This window comes from Equus caballus, chromosome 2 (assembly GCF_041296265.1).
Source record: "Equus caballus isolate H_3958 breed thoroughbred chromosome 2, TB-T2T, whole genome shotgun sequence".
Lineage (NCBI taxonomy): Eukaryota > Metazoa > Chordata > Mammalia > Perissodactyla > Equidae > Equus > Equus caballus.
Window position 1 is genome coordinate 27,277,708 of NC_091685.1, and position 18,895 is coordinate 27,296,602.

Sequence of the window (18,895 nt, forward strand, 5' to 3'; positions counted from 1 at the left end):
AAAAAATGGGGAAAAAACTTGAATAGATATTTCTCTAAAGATATACAAATGGCCAATAAGCCTGTGAAAAGATGCTCAACATCATTAATCGTTAGGGAAATGCAAATCAAAAACACAAGGAGATACCACTTTGCCTCTATTAGAATGGCTACTATCAAAAAAACAGAAAATAACAAATGTTGACGAGGATGTGGAGAAACTGGAACCCTTGGACGTTATTGGTGGGAATGTAAAATGGTGCAGCTGCTGTGGAAAATAGCATGGCAATTCCTCAAAAAATTGAAAATAGAATTGCCATATGATCCAGCAATTCCACTTCTGGGTATATACCCAAGAGAATTAAAATCAGGGTCTTAAAGAAATATCTGTACACCGATATTCACAGCCGCACTATCCACAATAGCCAACAGGTAAAAGCAACGCAAGTGTCCATCGATGAATGAAGGGAGAAACAAAATATGGGATCAACATACCATGGCATACTATTCAGCCTTAAAAAGCAAGGAAATTCTGACACCTGCTACAACATGAATGAACCTTGAGGACATTGTGCCAAGTGAAATAAGCCAGTCACAAAAGGACAAAAACCTCTATGATTCCACTCGTATGAGGTACTTAGAGGAGTCAGATTCATAGAGACAGAAAGTAGACAGGTGGCTTCCAGGGGCTGGGGAAAGGCGAAAGGGGTGGCAAGCTATTATTTAATGGGTACAGAGTTTCAGTTTGGGAAGATGAATGAAGTTCTGGAGACAGATGGTGGTGATAGTTGCACAACAATGTGAATGTGCTTAATGTCAGTGAACTATGCACTTAAAATACTTAAAATGATCAATTTTATGTTACGTGTATTTTTTTTTTTACTTTTTTTTTTAAAAAGATTGTCACCTGAGCTATCAACTGTAGCCAGTCTTCTTTTTTTTTTTTTCCCTGCTTTTTTCTCCCCAAATCCCCCCAGTACATAGTGGTATATTTTAGTTGTGGGTCCTTCTAGTTGTGGCATGTGGGACGCTGCCTCAGCATGGCCTGATGAGCGGTGCCATGTCTCCACCCAGGATCCGAACCCTGGGCCGCCAAAGCGGAGCGCACGAACTTAACCACTCAGCCACAGGGCTGACCCCATTATGTGTATTTTACCACACTAAAAAAAGAAGTTGTAGATAATCAAGTGCTATCTCTGTGTCTATTTTCTAAGCTAGTGAGTGCTGTGAGGGAATCCTTGAGAGCCAGTCAGATCTTGGCTCCTCAGCAGACTTAGCTGTGTGATCTTGGATAAATTACTTCACCTCTCTGAAACTGTTTCCTCATTGGTAATTTCAGAATAATCACGCTTCTTTAGGAGCCAACACATACGAAAGCATCTAGCTTGCTGGCCAGCACGTAGACAAGAACCGGCAGTCCTTTGGGGACTTTTTCTCCTGATATTTTTCGGCTTTTTTCTCAGAGGGTTCAGTCCTCACCACTGGACCCCACCCTGGAGGGGAGGACAGTAAGCTCTGGCTGAACCTCTGTTGACTCTGAGATGCCTTGAGAAACCCTTCGATTTATTTCTAAGTCAAAATCCCCATTGGCTCATCTTGAATTACGCAGCTGTCGGCGAATTTGCTCCCAACCATCCTTCTCAGTCCCCCGTGAGCTTCCTTTATCACGAAGCACCGAGCGGCTGAGCACGTTCCTTTCAGAGCCCTAAACCCATTCCATCGTCTGTCAAACAAGCCCCACTGGCGGGGAAGGGCACCAGCACCTCTATTAATTTTCTTCCAATTTGATGGCGTTGGGGCGTGCTCTGTGACTGAAGCATGGCCAAGGCCACGTTAAATCCACACACACTCCTGGACCTCTGGAGAGCTGGACTTCCCGGCTGACAAGGAAGCTTCTAGTAAGAATTTTCTCCCCCAGGCGAACCCAGGGCAGCTGGTACATGGGCTGACATCCTAATGCCTGGCCCCCAGAAGAAGGCTAAACCGTTCCCTCCTTTGAACATGGCCTCGATGGGACTGGCCTGACAGCTTTGCGTGGGTTGTTCGTTTTCTTTAAGCAAATTGTCTGAGTGTCTTTTCTTTCATGGGCCAGGCACTATGCCCAAAGCAGCAAATGCGTGATTTCATTTCATCCTCGCTGTAACCCTGAGTGCTAATACCATCTGTAGAAGGTCCCCATTCTTAGATGGCTCACCCAAAGACATGCAGCCAGGAAGTGACAGTGACAGGATTCAAACTTAGATCCGGTTCCCAGAGTCCACCCTCATAACCACTCAGGTCTGGCCTTCGCTGTTCACTGTCCCCCAGCCTCCTTGCCACTTGCATTAGCTTATCAAACACGGGCCGTGTGGAGGGGCCCAGTCTGGAGGCCAGGCCCAAATGGAGTCGACCGGTCCAGAGGCGGCTGGCTCCAAGGCATTCATCTGTTTCTGACATTTCTCATCCTGCTATGGTCCGGCGGTTTGGAGACCATCTGCTCACAGTCCGGGTCGGGTCGGGGAGAGCAGACTTATAAACACGAGAACAACGTCCAGGCACAAGGATGGAGCCCAGAAGAGAAAGGAAGGGGGAGAGGTGGGTTCAGAACAAAACATACACCTGTGGTCACAAGGGGGCGGTACCAGTAAATGGACAACACCTATGTGCCAGGTCTAGCTCAGGCTTGACTAAATATCCCTTACACAGGTGTTTGGTTTGTTTTTTAAGAGATGATAAACATTTGTTGCACAGTGACTGTGTGCCAGGCATTGGGAAAGCATTTTACATCATTTAATCCTCCCAACACCTCTAGAAGATGGATAGATGTATTACTCCCAACGTATAGAGAGCAGCAAAGCAACTTCCCAAGGTTGCAGAGTCAGAAAGAGGCTGAGCGGAGATGCCCTCCTCTTGACTTCGGTTTCAGCTTCTCCCGTGGACCCAAAGTACTCCATGCACCCCTCACATATTCTCTTTGAGGATTAAAATACAAACTCCCCAAAGGCATGGCGTTCATCTTGGTCACCACTATGTGCCTAGAACCTACAGCAGCGCCTAGCACAAAGCAGGTGCTGAAAACATTTGGCGAATGCATGAACGTTGACGTGTCTGTCTTCCACGCTAGACTGGGACATCCTTCAGTCAGGAACCTTGTCCCTTCATGCCCTACAGAGGGGACACAGCGTTCACAGGAGGACTCCCTGTGGGACAGAGTCAAGTGCCCTGGTCCTTGGAAGTTACCAGCCACAAAGCAAAGAGCTCAGATGGGACTCCTCCTGCCTCCCTCCCTCTCTCCTCTCTTCCTTCCTCTCCTCCTCCCTTCTATCCTCAACCCGGACCAACCCAGGTCCCCTGAAGGACACTTGGGCTTGACCCTGTTTTCCCTGAATCTGAAGGGACTCACTCTGCGTGGTAAAGGGAAATGTTGTCAGATTATTTATCCAAAGTAGTTAATTTGTTTTTAACTAAACTGAGCAGGTTCTTTTCCCCACTTACGCACAACAGCCCCTGGAGATCCAAGCAGGGCAAGAGACCTGCAAACAAAAACCACAGCAACAAGGAAAGAGCACCAAGCCTCAGACTGATGGGTCTTGTGGCACCTCAGGAACCAAATCAAACAAAATGGCTTCAGCCTAGATCAAAACTCATTTGGTCTTGCAACTTAATAGCAAAACAAGCAATCCAATTAAAACACGGGCACAGGACTTGAACAGACATTTTTCCTAAGAAGATATACAGATGGCACATGAAAGATACTCAGCATCACTAATCATCAGGGAAATGCAAATCAAAACCACAATGAGATACCACCTCACACTGTCAGAACGGCTATTATCAAAAAGACAAGAGATAACAAGTGGAAAGTGGTGAGGATGTGGAGAAAAGGGAACCCTCGTGCGCTGTTGGTGGGAATGTAAATTGGTGCAGCCACTGTGGAAAACAGTAGGAAGCTTCCTCAAAAAGTTATAAATAGAGCTACCATTTGATCCATCAATTCCTCTTCTGGGAACATATCCAAAGGAAATGAAAACACTAACTCGAAAAGCTGTCTGTATCCCCATGTTCATCGCAGCACTATTTACAAGGGCCAAGATATGGAAACAACCTAAGTGGCCATCGATGGATGAATGGATTAAGAAATAAGATGTGGTGTATATATATATACAACATGGAGGGGTATCATGCTAAGTGAAACAGGTCAGACAGAGAAAGACAAATGCATGATTTCACCTATATGTAGAATCTAAAAAGCAAAACAAATAACAAAAACTAAACAAAACCCAGACTCAGAGATACAGAGAACAGATCGGTGACTGCCAGAGGGGAGGGGCGGTTAGGGGAGAGGCAAACGGTTGAAGGGGATTCAGAGGTACAAACTTCCAATCACAAAATAAATGTCATGGGGATATAACGTACAGCGCGGGGAATGCAGTCAATAATACTGTATTAACTTTGTCAGGTGACAGACTTATTGTAGTGACCATTTCACAATGTACACAAATGTTGAACCACTGTTGTACACTTGAAACTAATATACAACTGTGTGTCATTTGTACCTCATTAAAAAAGAAAACTCAGGGGCTGGCCCCGTGGCCAAGTGGTTAAGTCCGCGCGCTCTGCTGCAGGCGGCCCAGTGTTTCGTTGGTTCGAATCCTGGGCGCGGACATGGCACTGCTCATCAAACCACGCTGAGGCAGCGTCCCACATGCCACAACTAGAAGAACCCACAACGAAGAATACACAACTATGTACCGGGGGGCTTTGGGGAGAAAAAGGAAAAAATAAAATCTTTAAAAAAAAAAAAAAAACTCATTTGGTCCCAAACAGTGTGGATTGCTGGAGTATTTAGAATTAATTTTATTCCCAAATGCTTTTTGAGATCTCAAAAATGACAGCTGCTCACTATAAAATGTTCAAACAATACAAATCATTTAATAAAGTTTAAAAGCCACCATTAATGTTATAGACCTCCATTTTAGACAACATGCAAATGCACGTACCCTGTTTTATATACAGAAATGAGATCTTGCTCTAAAACTTATATAACCTGTTTCTTTCTCTCAAAAATATGCTGTGACCATCATTCTATATCCATAGACACAATTAATATAATTTTTGGTGACTGATTGTTATTCTAGTCCAAAGCGCAACAAACTTTCTGTAAAGAGCCAGAGAGTAAATATTTCAGGCTTCCTAGGTCTCAGAAGGTCTCTGTCATATATTCTTGGGGTTTTTTTCCACCCTTTAAAAGTATAAAAACTATTTTTAGTTCAAGGACCACACAAGAACAGACTGCAGGCTGGATCCAGTCTCCAGGATACTAAAACGCCTTAGTAAATCCCCTACTGAAAGACATGGAGGTTGTTTCTGCTTTTTGTTATTATAAATAATGCTGTGATAAACATCTTTGTGCACACAGCTACCTGATGGTCACCTTAGGAGAAATTCCTAGAATCTCAGAGCTAGAAGGAAGCTTCACGGTGAGGGCATTCCCTCTATGGCACTCCAGACAAATGGCTTTGCAGTTTCTGCTTGAGTATGTCCAGAGACAGGGAAGTCACCACCTGTGGGCACAATCCATCCCGCTGTTGCGACAACGCACAGAGTAAGGAAATTTTTTTTTTTTTTTAGCTAAAGACTGCCTCCTTCTCACTAGGCACTTTTTTTCTGGTTCTGCTCACGGAATCACAGAATCCAAACCTAACCCTTTTTCCTTCTATGTGTTGGAAAGTGCAGATATTAACAGTACACCCCTCATCCAGCTGTGGTGAGACCTGCATTAATACAAGAAAGTGCTCAGCATGTGTTAGCTGTTATGGCTGGTTGCTCAGCTGCCTTCATAGCACCACGTGGCCATTCCTTGGAGCACCCATCTCAGTCTGTCCTCATGCATTCATGAATGTAATTATCTGAGACAAGATGATACCACCCTCTTAGGTTAATGGAGGGCCCCAGATGACACAGGTAAATCACGTCGCAGGCACACAAGTGGTCCTCAGGCCTGGCCTTCTGCCATCTCTCCAGACAAGTAAGCAAGGCCAAATCCATCTTCTATGGGATCTATAACCTCGAATCCATTAATGAGGACATATGCCACTACAGGAAGGGCTGGCCTCCATGGGCAAGTTTCCAGGTTTCTGCCCTGCGGTGGCTGCATCCACCCACACCCAGATGTAGTTCTCACGTATTTCTTACTTCGGTGGCATCACTGCTGGTGGGACATCAGCTTAAGCCACATCCCTGTCACACAAGCCCCCCAGATTGGGCTCCCCAGCTCACAACTTTGTTCATCTCCTTCTACTTCTAAACCTCTCCAGAAATTCCCTGCTCCGTGCACCTCCACCTCGTGGGCCAGGGACTCAGCAGGTGCTGTCACCAAGGCTTTAACAACTGCAGTGGGTTGAATGGCAGCCCCTAAAAAGACAAGTCCACTTCTCAACCCCCAGTACCTGTGAATATGGCCTTATTTGGCAAAAAGGGATTTATGGATGTAATTAAGCTAAGGATCTCCAGATGAGACCATCTGGGGTTATCTGGGTGGACCCTAACTCCAATGACAAGTGTCCTTGTCAGAGACACACAGGGAGAAGAGGAGAAGGCTGTGTGAAGATGGAAGCAGAGATTGGAGCGATGCAGCCACAAGCCAAGGCATGGCTGGAATTCCAGAAGCTGGAAGAGGCAAGGAAGGATTCCCCCCAAGAGCCTTCAGAGGGAGTGCAGCCCTGCAGACACTTTTTGGACTTCCGGCCTCCAGACCTGTGAAAGAATAAATTGCTGTTGTTCTAAGCCCTCAGGTTTGTGGCGATGGGTTACCAGCCCTAGCAAACCGATACAGTGAAAGTGCAGCCCAGGGAGAACCACGCGCTTTGGCTCCAGGCACACCTAGATGTAAGCCCCGGCTCGGCCTCTAACTACCTGTATGGCCCTGAGTGAGTTCTAACTTCTCTGAGACTCAGCTTGCTCCTCTGCGAACTGGTATAACGTTCCTACCTCTTGAAGGTGTGGTGAATATCGAGTTCACACCTATAAAGTCCCCAGCACACTGCCTGACACACTCATATCATAGCAGCTTCTTTTCTTGTCCAGATGAGGAAAACGGGCCCAGAAGGACACCTGGTGAGCTGCCCTGGGAGTCCCAGGCTCCTGACTCCCTTGCTGGCCCTTGGTAACCTGCCACCTTTGGGGTGCAACTTCAGCACTGGGAGAGGCTCTGATCTGTAACACCGAGTTCAAACCTCCTCTCCCACTTTGTAGATGGGGAAACTAAGGCCTGGAGAGGGAAAGGCAGTTGCACGAGGTTACACAGAATATCAATTCTCCGGACTTCTGGGAGACCAAGTTCTTTCTACTTCTCCAAGCCGCCCTCCCAGGAGCTAAGCCTCAGCGGAGAGTTCAAGGTGGCTGAGGTCAAAGGGGAACGGGCGCTCTTGTCCAAGGCTTCAGAATTCCTGGGCTCTTAGTAGATGCCTACGTTCTAGGTCCCTGTGTCCAGTGATTAACCAATGTACTGTGGGTCCATGGATGGAACCGTCCCCATCACTGTCATCATCTTCACCACCATCTCTATCACGGCAGACACACTGACTCAGTGCTTATGTGGGCCTGACACAGTCCATTGAATTCTATCATGACATTGACATAGATTAGCTCACTTAATCTCTCTGACAACCCTATGAAATTGCTACTATCACCATCCTCATACAGAGGAGGAATGTGAGCCTTGGAGAATGCTGGGTCGAATAGGTACCCCCAAATTCATGTCCACCTGGAACCCCAGAATGTGATCTTATTTGGAAATAGTGTCTTTGTAGATATAATTCATTAAGAGGAGGTCATACTAGATTCGGGTGGGCCCTAAATCCAATATGACTGGTGTCCTTATAAGAAGGGACACAGAGACAGACACAGAGGGAACACAGCCATGTGCAAACAGAGGCAAAAATTGGAGGGATGCAGCTGCAAGCCCCAGGTATGCCAAGGATGGCCGGCAACCGCCAGGAGGCACGCAAAGAAGGATTCCTCCAGAGGGAGCGCGGCCCCGCTTGACTGCGGACTCTCGCCCCCGGCACTGTGAAGGATCTGTTTCTGTTGTCTTAAGTCACCCAGGTTATGGTCATTTGTTACGGCAGCCCTGGGAAACGAATACAGAGGGGTGAATAGTCTCACCAGCCATGGCCTAAAACGTAGAAGCAATGTCTGTTAAAATTGCTCCACTCCCCAGCTCTCCCACCAAAAGGACTTTTTTCATCAGGAAGATAGAATGTTAGCACTGGAAGGAAAGATGGCTGGCGAGAGGATTCACTGAGCTCTCACTGTGTGCCAGCTGCCTGCTAAGTACGTGCCACGTGTGTGTTCACTGTTCCACCGAACCTGTGCAACCACCACTGGAGGTGAGCATGATCATCCCCATTTCACAGGTGAGGAATGTTGAGGTTCAGAGGGGTGAAGCAACTCACCAAAAGTCCCACAGCTAGGAGTGTCAGGGCCTGAGTCAGACCGTAGGTCCCTCTGACTCCAGAACCCACATGCCTAACCTCTACCCCGTCTTCTTCTCCCTGTGTGCCAAGTTCAATCCCTTTGTTTTACAAATGAGGAAACCAAGACACAGCTATAGCAGTGATCACAAAGGCTCTGCCCACTGTGGGGAACAAACAGCTTGAATAAAGCAACTGCCAGCCAGCCGGGGTCCAGCTGGGGCTCCCTCTATTTGCAGACAAAGGGTGGTTGCTCTTCCAGCTGGGCAGCAAGGGCTGTGAGCAGCGTCCCTGCCCAACATTTAACAGCAATGGCGAGGGGCCAGAAATTAATTAGCTGTCTCAGTTTTGGCAAAGCCTGAGAAAGGAAAGTGGTTAATTATAACGAGGCCCAGTGAGCATGTCACAGGAGAAGATGGAGGACTGGAACATGGAACCGTAGGGCCCCTGAGTTGAACGCGAGTGGGGAGGCCGGCCAGGTCGTGCTCAGCAATAAACAGGGCAGATGCCTCGTTCAGTCCAGTTCAAGAACCGCAATATGCTCACAGAAGCCAAGGAAGAGAAGCTCTTCTGCATCACCCTGGCTCTGCTTCTGGCTTAAAGATGGCTGACCAGGAATGGGGCAGCCAGACACAACAGAGGCCCCAAGACAGCGGAGTTCCTCAAGTGTGGCGTGTCAGCCCATGGGTCTCTGGAAATAGGACACATCCCTCCTATAAACACCCCCTGACACACGCCTGAGTATCAGACCCAAGGCTGGAGCTCCAGCTATGAACAAAGGGCACTCCCCACACCCCACATCCCCTCTTTCAGGGAGAGAGAGAAATGAGCGATCAGATGAAAAAGTGTATGGCCCCTGCTCTGATGGGGGACACCCAGGACACTGTGGGAACACAGAGTATCCACTGGCCTGGGGGCATCAGAGAAGGCTGCCTGGAGGAAAGGTTTTCTAAGCTGAAGGGCAAGGGGTTGCTCTAAGGGAACAGAAGCCTCAGGTCCCTGCACATCTTATCTCCCTCTTGTCTCATAGTCGGGGGATTTTTATCATAGGCCCCAACTCCACAGAGAGAATCTCATCAACAAAGTGCCAACTAGACATTTAAGAAATACTTAGTGATGCCTCCTTAGAGTCAAGGATTGAGCCAAGGATAGAAGATGAATGGGACACCACTCCTGCCCTCCAGGAGCAACCAGCACAAAAAAAGAAGGCAAACCCAGGAACAAGCAATTACACTACGATTAGAAAACACTGCTTCATGACCAGCTATTTTTGGGTGTGTCTCCTCTCTCTCTATGTGACAGGCACTAGATTTACATCACTGCATTGAATTCTCACAACAAATGACTGTGGTAAGCACGAGCACAGAATTTGGCAGACGAGGGGGCCGAGGCTCAGAGAGGCAGAGAAACTTGCCTAAGGTCACACAGCCTATAGATTGTAGTACCAGGACTCAAGCCTGGGTCTGTCTCACCCCGTGCTGGTTAGTTTCATGTGTCAGCTTGGCTAGGCTCTACCCGGTCATTTAATCAAACGGTAATCTAGGTGTCGCTGTGAAGGGATTTTGTAGAGGTGGTTAACACCCACAACCAGTTGACTTTAAGTAAAGGAGACTATCCTTGACAATGAGGGTCAGTCTTAAAAGCAGAACTGAGGTCTCCCAGAGGAAGAAGAAACGTGAACTGGAGCATCAGCTCCCGCCTGAGAGTTCCCAGCCTGCCGTGGAAATTTCAGACTCGCTGAGCCAGACCCACAACCGCGTGAGCCAATTCCTCGAAATATGTCCTACTGGTTCTTTTTTTCCGGCAGGACTCACTGATACAGACTCGAAAGCCTGTGTTCCAGGCTAAGGTTGGTGCCAGGGAGCCACACGGTCTCCTCACCCAGAAAAGGGCAACGACAACCACCACGTTGGGTTGTTGCAGGGCTCAAACGTGACGAGAGGCAGCGTGATGAATGGAGAGGGGGCAGGCCCTGCAGTCACACACTCACTAACCTTGGCAAAAGTCTTACATCCCTGAGCCTCAGCTTCTTCATCTGTAAAACAGGTTCATTGAATTGTTCGTTCCTACCTCCTGGAAGTGTTGCAGAGATGAAGTGATTCTGTATGTCAGGTCTCCTGTATGAAGCTGTGTAATAATACCAAGGCACACGCTCTTTTTCCTGTGTGTGTGAGGAAGATTGTCTCTGAGCTAACATCCGTTGCCAGTCTTCCTCTACTTTGTATATGGGACGCTGCCACAGCACGGCTTGATGAGTGGTGTGTAGGTCTGCACTCGGGATTCGAACCTGTGAAACCCGGGCTGCAGGAGCGAAGCAGGTGAATTCAACCACCGGGTCAGCCCTGGCACATGCTCATTTTTGCCACCGTTGCAATTGGCAGATTCTTGATTATTTTGAGTCCCTACCATCGCCAAGTAAATACTGCAATCCCACAATTCCATGTAAAACTATTGCCCAGAAGTTTATCATTCCTAGTGACCACTGTGTGGATGCCACACAGTTTGCCTAACCTGTCCCCCTGCCGAGGGACACTCTTTGAGGACAATGGGCAAGGCAGGCCCCGTGCAGAGCATTCGCATACATTCTCTCTTTTGGCTCACACCCACCCCGGGAAGTGGGTATCAACAGATTGCCATTGTGTCCACAGAAGGAAACCGTGACGCCAAGAGAAGAGTGTTTGTCCAGGAGTGCAGCGTGGACAGAGGCTCGACCCAAAGTCAGGAGTTCTGAAGAGCCACGCTTCCCAGCTCAAGGCCGTCCGCCATGCTGTATTACTTGTTACATCTCCCTCTGCCTGACACACAGCAGAGTTTCACCTTTGTTTTCTTCTGCTTTTTTTTCCTTCTCCCCAAAGCCCCCCAGTACACAGTTGTGTATTTTTAGTTGTGGATCCTTCTAGTTGTGGCATGTGGGATGCCACCTCAGCATGGCCTGATAAGCGGTGCCATGTCCACAGCCAGGATTCGAACCATTTGGGTCACCAAAGTGGAGCGCATGAACTTAACCACTCAGCCACGGGGCTGGCCCCTCACTTTTGTTTTATTTATTAATAATTTATTATTTTAATAACTTTACAAATCAATCTCCCAATCCCTGGCTCACAGAAGTCATTTCTCCACAGTTGAAATCGGGGGGATCACACGTTCGACCTTTTCACGGACATTGCTTCATGGACACTTGGCACACGTGGGCTCTGGGAGTCAAGGGGGCCTCGGTTCAATGGCCATTTACCAACTGTGGCTCTGGGCAAGTGAATTATCATCTCTGAGCCTCAGTGTCCTCATCTGTCAAGTGCAGAGAAATGTGATACCAACTTCACAGAGTTGGGAGAATTAAACGAGATCATACACGTGAGGTGCTCGGCACACAGCTGGCCACCTTGTCAGCACTCAAGAAAGGTCAGTGGTTCTATTTTTGGTGTGAAGTCCTGCGGAGCCAATCCGCTGTGCTTTGCTGTTGAACCCTCTCTCATCTGGGATGACAAGGCCTGAGCAAGTAGAGGGAGTGTCTTGTGCTACCTGCCCCTCCCAGCAGGACAGCCCTCTGGCCACATGTGGGGCTCTGCTCCCTCCCCCAGGGAGGAATGGAAAATCATTAGATGCATTTCCTAGCACTTCTGGAGGATGAGCTTTTGTAATTAAGAGAAAGAGATTATGTCCGTCTGTCCTGCAGGGGCCTCTGGGCTGCCCGGGAGAAGCAGTTTGTCTCCCTTGGCATAATTCCTGCGGCTGGTGCCCAAGCGCTGGGCAACAAGCCAAAAGGCATCATGATCACCAACGACTTCCTGTGTGGGCCAGGCCCTGCGCTGAGGCCGTCCGTCATCTCCCGTCACCTTTGCCCTCACTGCTCCCTCCGCCTACAACACTTCCACCCAGGAACAGACCTCTGCTTAGTTGTCTCCTCCTCCCTGACCTCCCCAGACACAACTGCAGCCCCACCACCGTCTCTCAGGCCTGTTTTAGTTCACTTCACGGCCAGAGCCCCGGCTTTACCTCTCTTTGTTATCGGCTGTCTTCTCCCCTCTAGACTGGTCAGCTCCGTGAGGGCAGGCACTGTGTCGTGGTTGCTGTTGCAGGCCTTGCCCCTAGAACTGCGTCTTAGGAGGGGCTGCTGAATGTATGTTTGTCACAACTCTGCCATGGAGGTGTTTTTCTATCATCCCCATTTCACAGATGGGAACACTGACTTGGTGGGGTGAGCCGGGGTGGAGGGCCAGCAAGAAGCAGACCTGGATTTGAACTCCCATCTCTCTGCCCCGAAGGATGTGGCTGCCTCGACAGCTGCTGGCGCCCCCCCAGGAAACTTGGGGTTCTTCAGGCCTGTTAGGTGTGGTCAGCGGCCCCTAGGCCTGGCTGCCCTGTACAGGAACCCACTTCTCACGCTCCCATCGATTGCTATTTCCAGCCACTGGCTCTCCCTTAGCCCAGGTAATCCCAAGTGTGGAAAGAGACGCAAGAAGAGGAGGTAAGGGATTAGGAAAGGCAAGCTCCAGTCCTGCCTTGGCCACTAACTCAAAAGACACAGAACCTCTCCAGGCCTCAGTTTCCTCACTTGTAAATCAGAGGGGCTGAACTTGACATAGAGGGTCGCAGAGGACAGGGCAATGGTTGAGAGTGCGGGCTCTGAGATCAGAACGACCTGATTTTAGTCAGACTCCAGGACTCCGAGGATGCCTGATCACTTCTCTGTGCCTCAGGTTTCCTCATATACAAAATGGGGGCCACAACACTCACATCCCATGGGTCTGTGAGGATTAAACGGGATGATATATGTATCCATCTCTAAGCAGAGGGACTGCAACAAAACTAGGGTTCGGTAAAGAATCATCATCCATGATCCAAAATTCCACGCCTCGGTGAAAAGGTCCCTCCTGCAGGGGAGGCAGGCAGTCTGTTTCCGCCTCTCACTGTGTTGCGTTTATTGACTGGAGCTCTCTGACCTCACAGGACTTTGAAGTTGGAGATCTTTCCACTTATCAAGAAAGACTCCAAAAGCTACAAAAGCCGCGATTCTTTCTGCACACATCCACCCCCGCCAGGGACAAAGGGGCTGATTTCTGAAGCTGCACTGGGAGCTATAAATCAGTAGGACACGACCCAGGCACCCCATCCACCCCATGTCCCCCAGCTAGTAATGGGGCTGCTGCAGCCCGCACGATGGTAAACAGCTCATTTAGGCCAGGCTCTCTGCTCTCTCCCGCCATCATCCCTCTTCCTGTGCATGCTATGATGTCTGGGTAACCAATTGGATTTAGAGGTCCCAGGAAGCCGAGGTTAATGAAATCAGGCCTTGCCCTTGCATGGCCCGCTTCCTCTCGGAGTCCAGGCACCATCCGCCAGGAAGGGGAGAAGAGGAATCTGAGATCATAGCGTCTGAGAAGCATTTTTCTTCAAATCTCAGCTGCAGTGAGAGGGGCCTGAAATTGTGTTTGTTTTAATTTTTCTCCACCCGAATCTCCAGTGCCAAACCTCCACCCAGTGCTTTTCCAGTGTCCTCTCGCAGACCCTCAGTGATGGGAAGCTCCCTACATTACACAGCAGCCCATACCTTCTTGGAGAGCTTTGACTGGCGGGAAATTCCTTATAGAAACAATAGGAGATGGGCACAAACGTAAGTGTTCAAGAATGTTCACAGATGCGTTATTTAGATTGGCATAATATGGGAAATACCATAAGTCTCCCCAAAAGAGAACACATTCATGCCCTGCAGCCATCAAAAAATCATGTTTTAAAAGAATGTTTGATAATATGAGAACACGCTAATGATACAATGTTATGTGAAAAGGCATCTTACAAAATATTATACATAATGTGATCATTTTTCAATATAGAGTGATCGTGATGTCATTAAAACACACACACACACATATATACACAGAAAGAGACAGAGAGAGGCGTAGAAAGAGATGGGAAGGAAATAGACCAAAATGACAGAGCTTTTCTCTTTATGGTGGGATTATGGGTAATGTCTGTCTCTGCTTAAACTTCTCCATATTGTCTGAAATAACTACTGTATTAACTTTATTGTAAAAGGAAATTTCTAATATTGAGCTGATAAAGCTTCCCTATAGCATCAACCCAATAACTCTAGTTCCTTTGGGGCTCAATAAATGTGGTTCAAATGAATGAGAAGCAAGTCTCTTCCCTCTTCTAAATAGTCACAACGATAGAAAACCTTTACTGAGTACGTACCAAATGCCTGGTTCTACGCTGACGTCCTTCATGTCACGGGCCATGAACTTCTCATAAGCACCCTAGGAGGGTCTAATGCTACTCCCATCTCACAGATGAGAAGACTGAGGCTCAGAGAGGTTGTGCATGTATTACCCAGGCTCACTCTCTCAGTAAATGGCTCAGCTAGGATGTGACCCCAGGGCAGTCCAGCTCTGTCATCGGGGCTCTCAACTGCTGTCACCCCACACAGAGGCCTCAGGGGTTTGCTCACAGCAACCTGCCCTCCTCCCCAGCTCTGTTCGTCTCTTCTCTAGCTCGACATCCCCAGCGCTCGCCCCTACTCCCCACGGGCCTTGTGGACAGAGTGGCAGAGCCGGCACAGAGTGCTTCTGGAGTCAGAAAGACCTGGATTTGTACCTTTCTAGAGGGGAGAGGCTCCTCTGTCTGTCTGAGGCAGAGCCTTCCCATCCTCATCCATAAACGAGAATCTACAGCCGCCACTGCAGGGCTGTCCGGCGGCTCAGAGAAGCCTCTGGGACATGGCCGAAGCTCAGGAGAGCCTCCTTAGTGCCCTCAGAGACTCCTCTGGACTCACCCCCATGTGTCTGTGAGTCACACGCACTCCCCAGGGAATGAACCCGAGACCTGGGAAGTGGTAGGCTCTGGGGCGAGGCCAGGAGGTGCGGCAGGAACTCCAGCCAGGCTGTGACTTGCTCTCCCTGCTCAGCCTCCCCAGAGCTCATGGGGCGCAGCCTCCTGCCTCCTTGTAGGTCCAACAGCACTCTAGTTTGGAAAGGGGACAACTGAGGCCAGAGTTTCAGAGACCCATCCAAGGTCACATGGCTCTCTTCCATTGCCCCAAACTGGCCTCTCTGGTTTCCCACACTGAGGCCCTTCCCCTCCACCCCCGATCCCACCCCACCCCCACTGACACCAAATTCCTCCTCTTGAACACCATTCCGCACAGATTGCTCCAAAGTCCTCTTCCCCATGGTGACCCAAAACTCCCTCATTTCCCAGCACGGCTGTCGTACCTTACCCGGGACCCGAGAGCCTGTGCGGCCTCAGCTCCCACTGTCCAGACTTGCGACTCAAGCCTCACCGTGAGGGGCCTCTGGCCCCTGACACAGCCATGCGGGCCTGTCTCCAGGCCCCTCCTCAGTCCTCCCTCCCCCCACTCCCCACCAGAACGACTCCTTCCAATTGCCTGGGGCTGGTCCATGGAGGTCCCCTAACGCTTGCACCTCACCGAGAGTTCTGGAAGGCACAGACTGTAGTCGGTGGATTCATCACTGGCTCCAGGGCCTAGCCAAAGCCTGCACACAGCAGGCACCCTGGCAACCCTGCTGAGGAGGACACCTGCCTCCAGGGCCTATCCCGCTTTTGTCCCTGCAGCCTCTCCATCCTCACAGCCACCCAGCCCCTGGCACTCTCAGCTCAGCCATGGTGAACTTCCCTCTCCTCTGCGGCTCTCCATTGTCTGCTGCACCTTTCTCTGCTCATGCTGTTCCCTCTGCCTGTAATGCTCTGCCCCCACCTCTCCATGTAGCCAACTGCTGATCCCCTGTCACGACTCAGCCCAGGTGTCACCTCCTCTGGCTCCGTCTGGTGCCTCCCCTGGACGCCCACGGCTCCAGGAAGCTGCAATTGTCCTTGGAGCTGTAACTAACCAGGGGGTCCTAAGGGGCATGGCTGCGTTAGGAGCCAGAGGCCATGCTGAGGCTTAAGCTAAGGGTCTGGGCAGTGGGAACTGAGGCTGGATGGGTCTGGCAGAGGTCAGCCTCAGCAAATGCTTGTCGAATGAGTAAATGTGCAGACGATGCAGGAAGCGGGAAAGGGCCCAAGGTGGAAAAGGCAGACAGTCAGGCCTCAGCCACCCGCTCTGCCGCCTGGAGCAGCTTCAGGGGTGCTGGTAAATCACAGTGTGTATTGAGGCTTCCTACGCATGGCCTCATTTGATCCTCTCAATAACCTGTCCTGATCACCACAACTTTACAAATGCAGAAATGAGGCTCAGGGAAGTCAAGCTGTTTGCCCAAAGCCACCATAAGATGTGATCGAGCCAGGATGGAGACCTGGCGCTGCCTGACTCCCAGCGGTGACCTTTACCACTGCACTGTGTCACCTCACTGGGACCTCTCCTGGCCTAGGGGCCCTGGGTCCGTGGGCCCCAAGAGAGGGAAGGGAGGCAAAAGACACGGCGCTCATGTTGGGCCTCTGAAATCAAGAGGGGGACTCAGAGCTCCCAATCCTGCAAAGTCGACATGTGAGCGCCTGTTCCAGTGACCCCTGGCACCTCAGCAGTTGACAGAGGGGCAACCAGAACCCCTCATCCACCTGTTGTGACCCGCCCCAGTGCATGCTCTCTGGCTCAACCTCCCCTCCTGCTCTGTGCTGCAGTCACCTGGGATGGGAGGGCGCGCGATGCTTTACCAACATCCTCTTATCCAATCTTTAGGGCAAGGCTGCCTATGAGGCAGGTACTATGATCCACCTAGTACAGACGAAGAAACTGAGGTGCAGAGTGGCAACCCAACTTGCTAAAGATCTTAGGAGGCGGCAGAGGCAGCATTTGATCCAAGGAGCAGAGTCAGAAGAGACATGGGCAGAGAGAGAGACCAAGGCGCAGAGCAGCACACAGCCTGAAAGAGAGTCATGAAGAGGCAGGGGGCGGGGGGGGGCGGGGGCGGGGGTAAAAGACGCAGCAGAGTACGAACCTGCTGGAACCCGGATTAGGGAGAGGTGGAGGCAGGGAGACAGGGCAGGTTGTGGAACAGACAAGAGGCCAGGTGGAAGAGCATCGACTCCATTCTCCTACCTGGATTCTGGGGCAGGCAAACCAGGAAGTTCTAGGCCATGGAGAGCAAAGATGGGGTCACCTATCAGAGATGGCGGGGTCTGCTAAGCCCTTCGCACTCCACCCTGCCTAGAGGGCTCCAATGGGAACTCTGAGATGCCCTGCTCAGGGCACAACTCCACCCAGGAGGATAGATTGTCCAGCTCTGTGGACCCCCCCAAGTCACGACGCTGGCGGAACTCACACTGCAAGAGTAGGAAGTGATGCTCTGCCTGGGGACCAGATGTCCCGAAAAATCCTGCTCACACTTCATGGAAGCTTCTGGAATCACAGGCTGTTTGCTAAGAGTACAATATCCAGCAGCCCCTCTCAAGCATCCGGAAGGATGAGTGGGCTTCTCAGGCGGGTCCATGGAGTGGGAGAGGGTCAGAGTGCGGGGGAGGAGAGAACGGAGAGTGTTTCATGATCTGGGATTCTGAGATGCCTGAGTTGTTTTTTTCAGCCTCTCCTGTGTCACGCTTCTCATCACAGACTCGTCAGCTTTTTACTTAGTTACCCCCTCCTCATCCTTCAGCTCCTCAGAGGCCTCCTTGAACTCCCTGACCACCTGAGGCCCTCCCCGAATCATGGGATCCGAAAGCCCTCATACACTCTGCGAAAGCCCTCAGCACAACTACAAACTGAAGTTTGTTGGGTGACCAGCTGATGCATGTCTACTTCTCCCACCAGACCCTAAGCCCCACAAGGGCAGGGATGGTGCATTTTCCTCCTCACCATTTCCTCATGTCAGCATCTAGCACAGTGCACCCATAGAATCTTCCTGAATGAGCTAATTCTTTTCATTCCTTCACACAGAGACCCTCCCTGTTCTCAAAGGACTTAAAAACCTCAGATACAACGCGCTATCTCATTTAATCCCACAACCCCAGATGCACTGTTGTTCTTCCCACTTTACAGGTGGAGAAAGGAGCTTCAGAGAAGTAAAGGCACCAGCTCAAATACACAGCAAAAAAGTGGCTTTGAACTCAGGATTTGAACTGGGATGTGACTTCAGAGCCCCAGTCTGCCACTATATGCCCCGTTTACCTGCCACGAGGGTCCTCTGGATCTTCCCTGGCAAACCTTTCCCTGCCCCCCAAGCTGCCTAAGCTCAGGACCCACAGGCGGCACTCCTTCATTCATTCAGTCAGTCAGCCATTCAACCAATCAACTGACTCACTTATTGGTTGTGCCAGGCCTCGCACAGGGTGCCAGAGAACTAGCTAGACCAGGGACTTTTCTCCATCCTGGGTTCCCCTCTCCCCACTGCCCTGGGGACTTTGCCAGCAGAAGCTGAGCCCCAGCAGCTGCCCTGTCCTTAGCCTCCCTGTCAGTGGGGAACCAGCCCCCCTCATTCCACCTTCCCCAAGGAGAGCAGCCTAAACTACATGGGCCGAGGAACGTGTAGGGTCCATGTCTCCATCATTCTCTGAGGATTCTAGGACAAGAGGACA

At 50.2% G+C, this 18,895-nt stretch overlaps 1 protein-coding gene across 1 annotated transcript in view; it reads right to left on the reverse strand.

The window, feature by feature from the left end:
* Positions 1–18,895, reverse strand: part of OPRD1 (opioid receptor delta 1) — a 39,790-nt gene that overhangs the window by 18,126 nt on the left and 2,769 nt on the right. The window lies entirely within an intron of this gene.